Raw genomic sequence first — 15,643 nt, 5'->3', positions numbered from 1 at the left:
TCTCAATGCAAAATAATTAAAAGCATAACACTAGTGATGCTAAAAATTTGCATTTGGACCACACTAAAAATTATATATGGTTTATATTAATTTCATTTTCTCTGATTTATTTTTATAACTGATGCATTTCAGAAGTACATTTTAACATACAGTAACATTTTGCTTACTGAAATTATATCCTGTTTAGTTATGTAAAATTTTTGTTCTTGCTAATTTGTGTGTTTGTGTGTGTGAGTGAGAGAGAGAGAGAGAGAGAATAGGGAATAATCTCAAGAATACACTGGAGCACAGTCATTCAATACAATAATACATAGCTGCTTATGTAACCATGCAGCAACAATAAACAGAGAGCAGGTTGGCTAATAAACCATGAATACATTTTGTTCAAGCAAAATTCTTCAGATGTCAGGTATTAGTATCTCAGATTAAGCAATGTGGAATACATGTAAGACTTATTTATGTGTCCAATTAAATACTGTGTTTTCCTTGCAAGCAGATTGCATTACTGCATATTATAGGTACAATTTTTTATTTATGTAAGGGCAGTATTCAAGATTATGTGTGAGAAGATCCATGAGAGTAGTTACTATCTAGATAAAATTTTTGAATAAAGATTTCTTTTTAAAAATACAAATAGAAATGTGTTTATGAAGACTGCTGTTACATAAATAAGTTGACAGTCATAGCTAACTTAATTCTTTGGTTCAAAGTTATGTTTGAAAATTGATACTTCCTTGAAAATCTATAATAAAATAGCAACAGATGATAAAGTATTTGTCATTGGGTTAGAAACATTCTCTAGAAATAAACACAAGCATTCAAAATTATTTTGTAATTAGCTGATTTAAGATATTGATCAAATAGACATATAAATATTTTTATTGCCTCTGCATCATGTGATATTTAATTTGTATTTTTGACACAAAATGTGAGCTGATTAGTCAAAAAAATTATTCTTATAACTGAGTATACCTGGGAACATTGTATACTAGATCTTAATGCTTAATGTGGTATAAATCTTTGTGAGGCCCTCAACTTTTACTGAATTCACAGAAGGTGATTCTCCTCATTAAATACTGAAGAGTGAATTCCTCTCTAGAGGATTCAAACCTTTTAAATTATATTCATGATAATTTTATTCTTGTGTAGCCTATAGGTCCTAAAAGACTAAGGAAAAGAGTAAGCATTCATCACATTTGCCAAATGTATAATAAAGGCAAGTGCACATGAATATGTTGTTCATTTAATGGACATTTTTTTTCTTTTAAATATATAGTACTTGACATATAAAATTTTTAAAAAATGAGAAGAACTATGCATTATAAATATAATTAAACAATGTAACTGTTGTGCTTCTCTATGCTTGTGAAAATATAAAATGTAAAAAAAGATGACTAATAGACATCCCTTAAATGCCCTTAAATCAGCATAATAGTGATATTTATAAATTTAAAACACTTAGCTGTTGTTGGAATAACTTTCAGTCTCAGCTAGCAGCTACTAGCAGCTCGGAAGTGCCTGAAATATCCACCTTCCTTCAGGCCTGACAGGAGCGCCTGCAGGATGGGGTGAAACCACATCCTCAGCACTTGTGGTTAGCATTGCCAAACTGCCCGGCCAGGAAACCGAGAGTCAGGGGCTTCAGGGCATGAAACCCCTGACTCAGTAAAGGCTAAAGACCCTTCCAGATTGCTTTCTGCCACGACAGCGATATTTAGAGTTTCCTCACAGTGCGGTTAGGTTAGGCAGAAGATGATTGGCTTATGGATATTGCCTTGCTTATGTATGATTGACAGGCACGCCCCACTAGAACCCTATAACCTGTGTGTGCATTCCAAAAAGAAACTGAGCTACTGGACGAAGATCTGAGGCGGGTCTCCAGCCAGTTCTCTCACCAGCTCCCGGAGGGAGTCTGTGTGTTGATTCCGCATCTCTACACAGCCCCCCCCACACCCGCCACCCCCCACCCACCCCAGCCACCCCCCCACCCCCGTGACAAGGTAGCCAAGTGACCATTGATCACGAAGGGACTAGGAACACATTCAAGCTGTTTTATCTCATTAATTTATAATAAACATAAATGAACAATCTCTCACAAAAATATTTTTTGACAAGAATTATTATTTTTTTTACTTTGGAATATATATAGTTCACATATTTTTGTTTTCTCTGTCTTTTAAAAAAATTTTATAGTTGGACAAAATATTTTTTAAATTTTATTTATTTTTATGTGGTGCTGAGAATTAAACCCAGTGCTTCAAGCGTGCCAGGCAAATGCTCTACCACTGAGCCACGACCACACCCCCATGTTTTCTCTGTCTTTTTAATGATCTACAAGATCAATGAACACTGCATCAAAAACAGCATGGAGGGTTGGGGCTGTAGTTCAGTAGCAGGGTGTTTTGCCTGCATGTTTGAGGCACTGTGTTTGATCCTCAGCATCACATAAAAGTAAATGTATAACATAAAAGTATTGTGTCTATCTACAACTAAAAATATATTTTTAAAATGACATTTTTTTATGACAAAAATCATAGAATTTGCAGGGAAATGGATGGCATTAGAGCAGATTATGCTAAGTGAAGCTAGCCAATCCCTACAAAACAAATGCCAAATGTCTTCTTTGATATAAGGAGAGTAACTAAGAACAGAGTAGGGACGAAGAGCATGAGAAGAAGATGAACATTAAACTGGGATGAGAGGTGGGAGGGAAAGGGAGAGAGAAGGGAAATTGCATGGAAATGGAAGGAGACCCTCAGGGTTATACAAAATTTCATACAAGAGGAAGTGAGGGGAAAGGGGAAAATAATACAAGGGGGAGAAATGAATGACAGTAGAGGGGGTAGAGAGAGAAGAGGGGAGGGGAGGGGAGGGGGGATAGTAGAGGATAGGAAAGGCAGCAGAATACAACAGACACTAGTATGGCAATATGTAAATCAATGGATGTGTAACTGATGTGATTCTGCAATTTGTATACGGGGTAAAAATGGGAGTTCATAACCCACTTGAATCAAAATGTGAAATATGATATATCAAGAACTATGTAATGTTTTGAACAACCAACAATAAAAAAATTAAAAAAAAATCATGGGCTGGGGCTGTGGCTCAGCAGTAGAGCTCTCGCCTAGCACGTGTGAGGTCCTGGGTTGATCCTCAGCACCACATAAAAATAATAAAGATATTGTGTCCATCTACTACTAAAAACTAAATATTTAAAAAAAATCAGTATTGAGACTCCTCAAAAGTCTGGGAATAACCAGGCACAGGGGCACACATCTGCAATCCCAGAGACTCAGGAGGCTGAAACAGAAGGTACTCCAGTTCAAAGCCAGCCTCAGGAAAATTAAGGCACTAAGCAACTCAGTGAGATCCCGTCTCTAAATAAAATACAAAATAGGGCTAGGGATGTGGCTCAGTGGTTGAGTGTCCCCCACCCCCCAAAAAATGTGTAGGAATAGACCCACCATACAATCCAGCTACCACACTCCTGGGTATTTATCCAAAATAACTAAAATCAGTATACTATGGTGATATAGGTACATAAATATTTATAGCATCACAATTCACAATAGTGAAGTTATGAAATTAGTCCAGGTATGCATTAATAATCAAATAGATGAAGAATGTGGTATATGTACAAAATGGAATTTTACTCAGCCATAAAGAAGAATGAGATTAGAAGGAGAGAATATTGTGGATTAGAGGAAGTGTGCAATTCTCATAATTTTATTAGCTCCAGATTTGAAAAGTGGGAAGACTGCTCCTGAATGAGGTCCTAAAGGAACTCACTGATATTCAATACAAGACAGAAAAAAATAAATCAAAGGGACACAGAAAGTCAGAAATGTTGAACATAATATAAAAATAATACACGAGTGATGTGCCAGCTTGACTGATGATGGCAGTCCTGGTGGCAACAGCTGCTGAGGTGAGGGGAAGTGCAGGCAGAGAAGAAAGCACAGCAGAAAAAATGTTGGCTTAGATAAGCCTGTGCAATAGAGAAGCAAGTCATCTTAATTAACCCCAGTCAGTGGGAGAAGTTGTTTAGTGAAAAACCAACCAAAATTGCTCAGCCTATAGGCAAATAGTTAGGTGGGAACTGAGGTTCCCAGCATGGGAGGCATTTATAAGAGCTGCATGGCCATGAGCAGAGGTTGGAGAAGAGAAACTTACAAAGAATGTAGCCAGACTGACTCAGTAATCACCTATTGTTGGCCTCAGAGTATGCCTGGGCCAATGTGACTGAAATAGGTGCAAAGAGAATTATGCCTAGAACATCCTGACTCCAGTGAACAAGGAACAAGAGCTCCTTTAGTTGTTAGCTTCCCATTAGCTATTGGGAAGACAGCAATAATTGCCAGATAGAAACCTCTAAACTCCAGGTGTGGTCCTATGTAATTCAAATTCATAGAAGTAAATGTGAAATTTGCAGAAGTTTAGAATTAATATCCTAAAAGTGGAATTTTGAGGGGGGCCTCTGAGATGCAGGCATCCAACAGAAACCAGCATTTCCACAGCAATAGTTTTTGTGATTTCGTTTTTGATTACTTTTGGAACTCTGCTGGGTAGTGTTTGATATGGGATCCACAAGAAGATGATATGGGAAGACCACCAGAAATAATCAGAGGGGTAACCTCAGGTTTCACTCCCAGGCATCTATTCAAACATGAGGAACAGAGACATTCTCAGAACAAAAAACATAATGGCACACAAAAAGACATGCTACAAAAGAGAAGGGAATCCATCTCAACTGATTTGCAAGCCCAAGATCTCTGAAAACATGAGGAAACTGGAAAAAAACTCCATCAAATTCACAACCCCCAACAAAGAAACTCACAGATATTGAAGTGTATAATCCCATAGAAAGACTTTTTAAAATGTTCAATGAGCTAAAAGAAGATCTAAGGAACAAATTAAGAAAGCAAATACAGGGGCTGGGATTGTGGCTCAGCGGTAGAATGCTCGACTCGCAAGTGCGAGACCCTGGGTTCGATCTTCAGCACCACATACAAAAATAAACAAGTGAAATAAAGGTGTTGTATCCAACTACAACTAAAAAATAAGTATTAAAAAAAGCAAGTACAGGATATGGAAAACAATTTCAATAAAAAATTAGACATTGAAAACAAACCATTCAGAACCCCTAGGAATAAAAGACACAATAAATCAAGTCAAATATTCAATTAAAAGCATCAACAAAAGATTAAACTGTGTGTAAGTTAGAAATTCAAGCCTTGAATATAGAACTTCAGACTTTGAAAATAAGGTATATGAACTTGAATATTCAATATGCAAATAGAAAACATTTTTAAATACATGATAAGAATATACAACTACTCTTGGACAGTATAAATAAAATAAACTTGATTCATTCAGATAGAAGAGAACAGGCTAAACACATTAAAAATATCTTCAGTGAGATAGTAACAGAAAAATTTCCCCACATTAGAAATGAGATACATATCCACATACGCGATGCATACAGGACACCAAATGGAGAAGGTCCAACCAGAACTCTACAAGATACATCATAAACAAAATGCCTAACATAAAAAATAAGGAATGAATATTAAAAGCTGCAAGACAAAATACCAGATCATATGTAGATGCAAATCAATTCAGACTTCTCAATCAAAAAACAAAATTGAGATGGTTCTACAATGAAGCATTCTAAACTAAAAGAAAACAATTCTCAACATAGATGATTATATCCAGCAAAGCTCTCTTTCAGAATCTATTGGAAAAATTTCCATGGGAAATATAAAATAAAATAGTTCATAATCACTAAGTCAGCAGTACAAAGAATACTCAAAGAGGAACCCCCAAAACATACCCCAAACCTCTTGAATAGATGAAGATCATTAGAAGAGCAACCAACTAAATGAAAATAAAGACAGCATTAAATATAGTAAACAAACCAAAATGGCAAGAAACAACAAAATCCTATGCATAAACTACCCCATTCACAATAGCCTAAAAAATACATGGGAATCAATTTAACATAATGCAAATTGCTAAACACTAAGAAAGAAATTGAAGACGACCTTAGAAGATGGAAAGATCTCCCATGCTCTTGGATAGGCAGAATTAATATTGTCAAACTGGCCATATTAACCAAAGCACCAAGCAGATTCAATGTGATTCCAATAAAAATCCCAACATCACTCCTTATAGAAATAGAAAAAGCAATTGTGAAATTCATTTGGAAAAATAAGAAACCCAGAATAGCAAGAAGAATATCCAAAGTCATACTTAGCAAGAAGAGTGAAGCAGGAAGAATCAGAATACCAGAGCTTAAACTATACTACAGAGTTACAGTAACAAAAATAGCATGATATTGGCACCAAAACAGACATGTAAACCAATGGTACAGAATAGAGGACACAGAAAAAAACCCACATAAATACAGTTAACTCATACTAGACACAGGCACCAAAAACACACAATGGGGAAAAGACAGCCTCTTCAAAAAATAGTGCTGGGAAAACTGGAAATCCATATGCAGCAAAATGAAATTAAAACCTTGTGTCTTACCATTCACACAACCCAACTCAAAGTGGATCAAGAACCTAGGAATTAGACCAGAGACCCTGCAGCTAATAGAAGAAAAAGTAGGCCCAAATCTTCATCATGTTGGATTAGGCCATGACTTCCTTAACAAGATTTTAAAGTGCAAGAAATAAAATCCAGAATCAATAAATAGGGTAGATTCAAACTAAAAACTTCTCAACAAAAGAAAAAAATCAATGATGTGAAAAGAGAGCCTACACTTTGGGAGAAAATTTTTGCCACATATTCATCAGATACAGCACTAATCTCCAGGATATATAAAGAACTCATAAAACCTAACACCAAAAGAACAAATAATCCAATCAAAAAATAAGCTAAGAAAATGAGCAGACACTTCACAGAAGAAGGTATACAATTGATCAACAAATATATGAAAAAAAATATTGAACATCTGTAGCAATTAGAGAAAGGCAAATAAAACCTACTTTAAGATTTCATCTCACTGCAGTCACAATGGCAATTATCAAGAATACAAGCAACAATAAGCATTGACGAGGATGTGAGGTAAAAGGCACACTCATACATTGGTTGCACCAATTTGCAGTCCCAGCAGCAATCTGGAAAGCAATATGGAGATTCCCTAGAAAACTTGGAATAGAACCACCATTTGACCCAGCTATCCCACCCCTGGATCTATACTCAAAGGACTTAACAACATACTACAGTGACACAGCCACTTCAATGTTTATAGCAGCACAAGTCACAATTGCTAAAATGTGGTACCAACCTAGATGCCCTTCAACAGATGAATAGGTACAGAAACTGTGTTATATATACACAAAGATATATTGCTCAGCAATAAAAGAGAATAAAATTATGGCATTTGGAGGTAAATGGATGGAGTTAGCGATCATCATGCTAGTGAGATAAGCCAATCCCCCAAAATCAGGGGTCAAATATTTTCTTTGATAAGTGGATGTTACTTCATAATGGGGGAAGCATGATATGAGTGGAAGAACTTTGGATGGGGCAAAGGGGAGGAGGGGAGTGGGCAAGGGGGTAAGAAAGATGGTGGAATGAGACGGACATCATTACTTTAGGTACATGTATGACTCTACTTCATGTACAACCAGAGAAGTGAAAACTTCTGCTCCATTTGTGTATAATGAATTGAAGAGCTTTCTATTTTCATGTATAACTGATTAGAACTAATAAAACATCCAATGAATAATAACATTGAATATAGATGTTATGAATTCCTCAAAGACATGATTAAGAGAGTATATTAAAAAGCAGGATTCAATTATTCAATATTTGCAAGAGACTCATCTCATAGGCAAAGATTTACCTATACATTGAAAGTAAAATTATGGGGAAAAAACGTCATACAAATTAAGTTTGAAAATAACCAAGAGTAGCTATTATAATATCTGGTAAAACAGATTGAAAGCAAAGAACAATCAGAAGTGACAAAGAAGGCCACTACAATATTGGAAAGGGAACAATCCAACAATAAGATATAACAATAATAAATGTACATTCCTCATGTATCAATGCACCTCATTATATTAAAAAAGATACTTGTCATTAAATACCAGATAGACCTCAATTCAATAATACTGGGTGATTTCAAAATGCTTATCACAATAGACTGGTCATCCAAAACAAAAGAAAAAATCCATAAAGATATCTCATAACTACATAATACTATAAATCACATGTACCTAGTAAAATAAATATCAAATATTTTACTGCAAAACAGCTGAAATTACTCTCTTCTCAGAACCTTATGTAAACTTTTCAAAATACACCATACTGTAGGTCACAATGTGGCTCTTAGTAAATGCAAAAGTTGGATATAATCCCATGTATTCTATTGTATTATAATGGAACAAAACTAGAAATCAGAAGCAAGAATATGATAGAAACCATATAAATACATTGAGATTGAACAATAATGTTTTAAATGAAAAAGAGATCATTGAAAAAATGGGAGAAGAATTTAAGAAATTCTTAGAAACAAATTAAAAATTATATATAATATATCAAAATCTCTGGAACAATGTAAAAGCAGTTATAAGAGAAAAAATTATAGCATTGAATGCCTACATTGAACTAAGAGAAAGGTGCCAATAAATCAACTTGTGTTTTACTTAAAGGCCTTAGAAAAGGAAGAAAAACGCTAATTCCAAAATAAGTAGATGACAGCAAAATATTAAAATCAGAGCTGCAATTAATTAAACTTTAACTTAAAAAACATACACTATCAATTAACCAAAGAGTTGGTTCTTTGAAAAGGCAAATAAGATTTATAAAACTATAGCCAAACTCACAAGAGAGAAAGCCCACTTAAACAAAATTAGAGATGAAAAAGGAGATATATCCATAGACAATTCTGAAATACAGAGGATCATAAGAAACTATTTTGAAAATCAATACATTGATAAACTGGAAAATCTAGATGATGTTTACAAATTTTTATAAAAATATGATCCACAAGAATTGAACCAGGAAGGCACAGAAAACCTAATCAGACCTAATGAAATTGAAATAATTAAAAGCCTTCCAACAAAGAAAAGCCAGGACCAGATGGATTCTCAGCTGAGTTCTACCAGACCTTTCAAGAATTAACTCCAGTCTTTCACAAAATTTTCCATGAATTTGAAGGGGACAGAATATTCCCAATACATTTTATAAAACCAGTATGAACCTGATACCCAAAAAGGGTAAAGACATCTCAAGGAAATAAAACTACAGACCAATGTCCCTGACAAACAGATGCAAAAACCCTTTATAAAATATTGGCAAACATTCAAAACACATTAAAAGATAATACATCATGATCAAGTGTGTTTCAATTCATGGAATGCAAAGTTGGTTCAACATGTGTAAATCAGTAAATATAATTCACCACTTAAATATAATTGAGGACCAGAAATATATAATCATCTCAATAGATGCATAAAAGTCTCTCAACAAAATCCAGCAAGCATTCATGTTAAAAACCCTGGAGAAACTAGGGATTGAAGGAATTTACCTAAACATTCTACAGTCTATATATGTCAAACCCAAAGTCATCATCAAAGTGAATGGAGAAAAACTGAAAAATTTTCCTCTAAAATCAGGATCAAGACAAGGACGTCTACTCTCACCACTTCTATTCAATAGAGTTCTTGAAACTCAAGCCAGTGAAATCAGACAAGAGAAGGAAATTAAAAGGACCCAAATATAAAACAAGTCAAAATATTTCTGTTTATTAATGCATAAACCTGTATCTAGTAGACCTAAAAACCTCTACCAGAAGACTTCTAGAGCTGAAAAATGAATTCAGCAAAGTAGCAGGATACAAGATCAACACTGATAAATCAATAGTTTTTCTTTAATGCAACAGTGATCCTAAGGAGCAAAAAATCAGAACCATTATTCTATTCACAATAATCTCCAAATAAAATACTTGGAATTAATATAACCAAGGAAGTGAGTGCTCTCTACAATGAAAACTATATAACATTGAAGACAGGAATTAAAGAAAACCTTAGAAGATGCAAAAAGAACTCCCATGTTCTTGGATAAGCAATAATAATATTGTCAAATACCAAATGCACTATACAAATGCCATCAAATTACTAATGATATTCTTCACAGAACCAGAAAATAAGACGTAAAATTTATTTAGAAGAATGATATCCAGAATATCCAAAGTAATACTGAATAAGAAGGGTGATGGAGGAGGCATCATAGTATCTGATTTCAAATTATACTACAGAAGTATAATAACAAAACCAGCATGGTTTTGGCCTCAAAATAGATATGAAGACCACTAGAGTAGAATAGAAGACAGAGACAAACTCAGACACTTACAGCCATCTAATTCTCCACAAAGAGTCCAAAAATATATACTGAAGAGAAAAATACCCTTTTGACAAATATTGCTAGGAATACCAGATATTCATATGTCAAAGAATGAAAGTATATCTCTATGTCTCTCCCTACAAGAAAGTAAAATCAAAGTTTATCAAAGAAGTAGGAATTACATCAAAAACTCTGCAACTGCTAGAAGAAACAATAGGGTCAACAATCCAACATATTGGTGCACACACCAACCTCCTTAACAAGACTCCTAAAATTAAAAAAAATAAAATAAAACTGGGAATCAATCAGTAAGCAATTCAGTGAGACCCAGTCTCTAAATAAATACAAAATAAGGCTGGGGATGTGCTTCACGGTCGAATGCCCCTGACTGAGTTCAATCCCTGTACCCCTCCCCCAAAAAGAAAGAAAGAACTTAAAAGCTTAACATCAAATACAAAAATAAATAATCCAATCAATGAATTAGCAAAACAACTAAAGAGATGGTTCTAAAAAGAATAAATACAAATGGCCAAAAATATATATAAAAACAAAATGTTTAACATCTCCAGTAATGAGGAATGTGTAAATCAAAACTCTACTAATATTCCTTCTCACTTAGGAAGGCAATTAGCAAGGATACAAATAATAAATGCTGGTAAGGATGTGGGGCACTTATCCATTGCTATGGGGACTGCAAATTAGTAAAATCACTCTGGAAAGCAGTACAAAGATTCCTCAAAAACATGGAATGCAGCCACCGTATGTCGAAGCTATGCCACGCCTCAGTATATATCCAAAAAATCAGCATACTATAGTGACTATAGTGATCAATAGTTATAGCAGCACAATTCACAATCGCCAAGTTATAGAACCAGTTCAGGTACCCATCAAAAATTGAATTGATAGATAATGCCAATAAACCAGTAAAATTTTGTCTCTCCTTGTTCCCTGGTCCTTACAAAATGATGTAAACATACAGCAGGGAAAACAATTACTATGCTGTTATATGCTTTGTGCAAACCAAGATACTATGAGAACATATGAAAGCTGGACTTAACTACTCCATATGAAAACAAAATATTTCATTAGGAAGTGGTATGATTTTGAAGAAAGGGTAAACCAGATAAAGAATTTAGGGAAAAAAAGTTAGCAGGGTAATACTTTCTGCAACAGCTGAAGAAAATACTAGCCACAAAAAACCACCAGAATATATTAGCAAAGAGTTTTAATTAGTAAAGTAAAAATAGAAAATTTTACTGGATTTTTTTCTACATTATACTCAAATATATGTTTTATTATTTCTCCATGGATAAGTAATATCTGACAGATGATATCTTGTGAGATACATTACATACTTCTAGCGCTAAATCTTAATATTGAGAATTCTAAAGATTCCTGGAAATACTGTATTTCAAAAATATTAAAACTGGAAGAGGCAACATACAGAAATTATTTTTATTTTCCACATTACTAAAACGTTCTTGAAAGAGTGATTAATCAGTTATTTAACAAATATTTACTGACTGATTAAATGTTTGGATGAAATTTTTAAAATCTACATGTAAGTTCTTTTAAAATGTTAAGAAAAATACAGATAGAATGTGATGATGACCTGTTTAATTCAGATTTTTAAAAGTAGGTTTTTAGTAGGAGTGTTAACCCACAAACAAAAGTTTATCAGATAACCCCAGGCTTTATTTAGCCCCTACCCACTGCCATCTCTGTCCCAGTGTTCCTGTTCTCATGGCCCCTACACCATCTTGAGTATCTGACACTTGACCAAAGTGACTCATGACCAAAAGATGGGCCAAAGGCAGCCCAGGAGATATTCATTAACAGTCACTTCTAGGAACAATTCCCTGGAGGCAGGGGGAAGGGCTCTGGAGGTCTTAACATTTCATTTCTTCCTGCATCAGCCCCCATCTTTCTGACCCAATCATTTATTACCTAAACTGACAGGTTTTTGACCCCTGGCCTCACTCTCACTTTGAAATTCTGGGCCCCAAACTGAGGTTACACAGGTTTTTTTTATAGACACCCCCACTTCCTCAGATACCAGCTCTAACATTTCCTGGAAATACTATATTTCAAAAATATTAAAACTGGAATAGGCAACATATAGAGATTAGTTTTTCTATTTGATGCAAGTACTACCTTGTCATTATAACACTTCTTACAAAGAATATATGTATGTACTTTTAATTTTGTTCTACTAAACAAATCAGGTCAATTTTGGTCTAATTAACTTTTTAAATTTTTGTTGTGAAATACTTGAAAAACATACAGAATTAAATATAAGACTAATCAAAAATAATTGATCTGCCAGCTGATTTCATTTATTATCAATTCATAGTCAAAATCATCACCTCAACTTAATTTTATATGAAAGAATGTATGTCATTTTATTTTAAATCTTGGCTATTCTTACTTAATTAACCTAAATGAATTCTCTCACTTTTCATTTTATATTAAAATGTGTCTTTTCAAAGATATTTTAATTTTCATTTTTTAATTTACAGATAAAATCATATATACATTAGTTACATATTCCATGTTTTTAAATATGTCTACATTTTGAAATGACTAAACAAGCTAAGTAATATACAAGTTACTCACATGGTTGTCACTTTGAATTGAGAACACAAAATCTATTTTCAGAGCATTTATCAAGAATACCAAAAGCATTATATATTATTGATAGCTAGCCATAATTAATATCAACTTATTGACAAATTATTTCTCAATTTATTGATAATGTATTACTATTTAGCTGAAAACATATTACCTTTTATGAACATCTCCTCTATCCTCTCAATCAGTACTGCACAAGCCCCTGGTAATCTCCTTCCTATTTTCTATTTCTGTGAGATCACCTTTTTTAGATAACATATATAAATGTTATCCTATGGCATTCATTTGTCTTTTTGAGCCTTGCTTATTTCACTTGACATAATATTCTCCAAGTTTCTCCATGTTGTTGCAAATTATTGGATTTTTTCCTTTTTGTGGTTGAATAATATTCCATTGTTTGTATATACCACATTTTCTTTATCCATCAATTTATTGATGAACACTAAAATATTCTATATATTTTCTATTATAAATAGTTCTGCAATAAACATGGAGTGCAATGTCTCTATAACATACTGATTTAATTTCCTTTGGATAAATGTGCTGTAGTGTGATTGCTGGATAGTGTGGCAGTTCTACTTTTAAATTTTTGAGAAATGCTCATATTTTCTCTAAAATTTACATGAATTTACATGCCACCAATAGTATGGAGGGGTTGTAGTTTCTCTCCAACCTCTCCAACCATTGTTATAATTTGTACATTTTATAATAAACATTCTAACACTTGTGAAGTGAACTCTCAAAGTGGTTTTAATTTGGATGTCCTAGATGATTACTGATGATCATTTTTTATTTATTTGTTGGCCATTTGCATTTCTTCTTTTGAAAAAAGTGTATTTCAATTCCTTGTTCATTTTTTTTAACCTGGTGATCTGTTTTCTTGTTATTGAGTTTATTTTAGTTCCTTATATATTTTAGATATTAAGCCTTTATCATATGTGTATGGTAAATATTTTTCTCCATTCCGTATGTTGTCTTTACTTTGTGAATTGTTTTCTTAGCTGTACTTTTGCTGTAATATCTAAAAGTGAACAAACAAAATAAAAAAAAAAGAAACAACAAAACTTTTGTTCCTGTGTCCTGACGATTTTACAATATATTTTCTTCTATCCTAGTATTTTAATGATTTCAAGTCTTACATTTATGTCTTTAATCCAATTTTATTTGATTTGTGTATATAGTATGACCTAAGAATCCAATTTTATTCTTTTGCATGTAGATATCCAGTTTTCTCAGTACCATTTTTTGAAAAAACGATCCTTTCCCTATTGTGATTTCTTAACTTTGTTGAAAATCAGTTGGCTATAAATGTCTAGGTTTATATCTGGGGTATTTTTTATTTCCCATTACTCTATATATCTGTTTTTATTCTGGTATCATGCTTTTTTGGTCACCTTGGTAAAAAAAAAAAAAATCCCACTTGACCACAGTGGATGGCCTTCTTAAGGTGCTGTTGATTTTAGTTTGCTATGATTTTTTTAGTGATATTTGAATATGACATAATGAATCCTGTGTCCTCATCTGGCTTTCTTTCAAGTTACTACTGGCTTTATAAAATACTGTTTTTCCATTGTCATTTTTAAGGAGAATTTTAATATTGTCTCAATATCCTTATTGATCCATTGATTTTCCAGGATTATACTGTTCAATTTTAATGTATTTGTGAACTCTCCAAAGTTTCACATTATTTATTTCTAATTTTATTATTGTGGTTAGAAAATTTACTTGATATGATTCTATTCTCCTTAAATGCCTCTAGCCAACACTTTTGACTCAGGAATGAGAAAACAGGAAGATAGGGGTGAACCCAGAAATGTATTGGAAGGCAAGAGCCTTGATTTTTTTCAATGCCTGTTTTATATAGATTTTGGTCCATAGTCTACCAAGAACCATATATGAGCTCCTAAACTAGCACACCAAAATGGATTTTTCCCCTCTTGCATAGTGAGAGTTCTATCTCTTCTCACTTAAATAAATCCTGCTCTATTTACTCTTCCCTTCTGTGATTGCCCATGAATTTTATTCTTCAAAATATGTGAGACAAGAACCTAGAAGAAATTGGTGAAGTGGGGAATCTAGTCTCATCTTAAAACTCTGGTTTTACTTTTTATAAGATCATTGCTTATCATCTGGTTGGCCATCTTAAGTGACAGCTGCCATTTTAAGGAAAAAGTTTCACTTTCCAACCCAAGGGCCCAAGGGCATTTCTGAGAAAGGTTCACCACTCCCTCATACCAACCCAAACCTTTACTACCCACATTAGGACATGCCCAGCTCTGATTCCTGAGCCTCCCCCATGAAAGTCCCAGAACTCAAGCCTGTTTTGCCTCTCTCCACTATAGAGAGATGGCCTTTATTTTTCAGCTCTGACAAATAAACTCTTGTGTGTATCTCTGCCTGGTCTCCGTCTTTCATTTCTACCATCTTTTATTTCTCTCTTACCTTCTCTGGTTCCTCCCTTTTCCTTCACTTTTACTTTCCTGTACCTGAATATTTATATTTTTTTCAGATTTTGAAAGTTTTCTAATAATATTTATTTAAATAATCTTTTTATATTTTATTTTCTACTTCTTTGACTAGCAGAGTCAAATATTTGAGTTAGAGGAACTGAAATATTTTCTGTATTGATTCCGTTGAACATGGTTTGTAT

This window comes from Marmota flaviventris, chromosome X (assembly GCF_047511675.1).
Source record: "Marmota flaviventris isolate mMarFla1 chromosome X, mMarFla1.hap1, whole genome shotgun sequence".
NCBI lineage: Eukaryota > Metazoa > Chordata > Mammalia > Rodentia > Sciuridae > Marmota > Marmota flaviventris.
Note: the sequence above shows the minus strand (reverse complement) of the source record.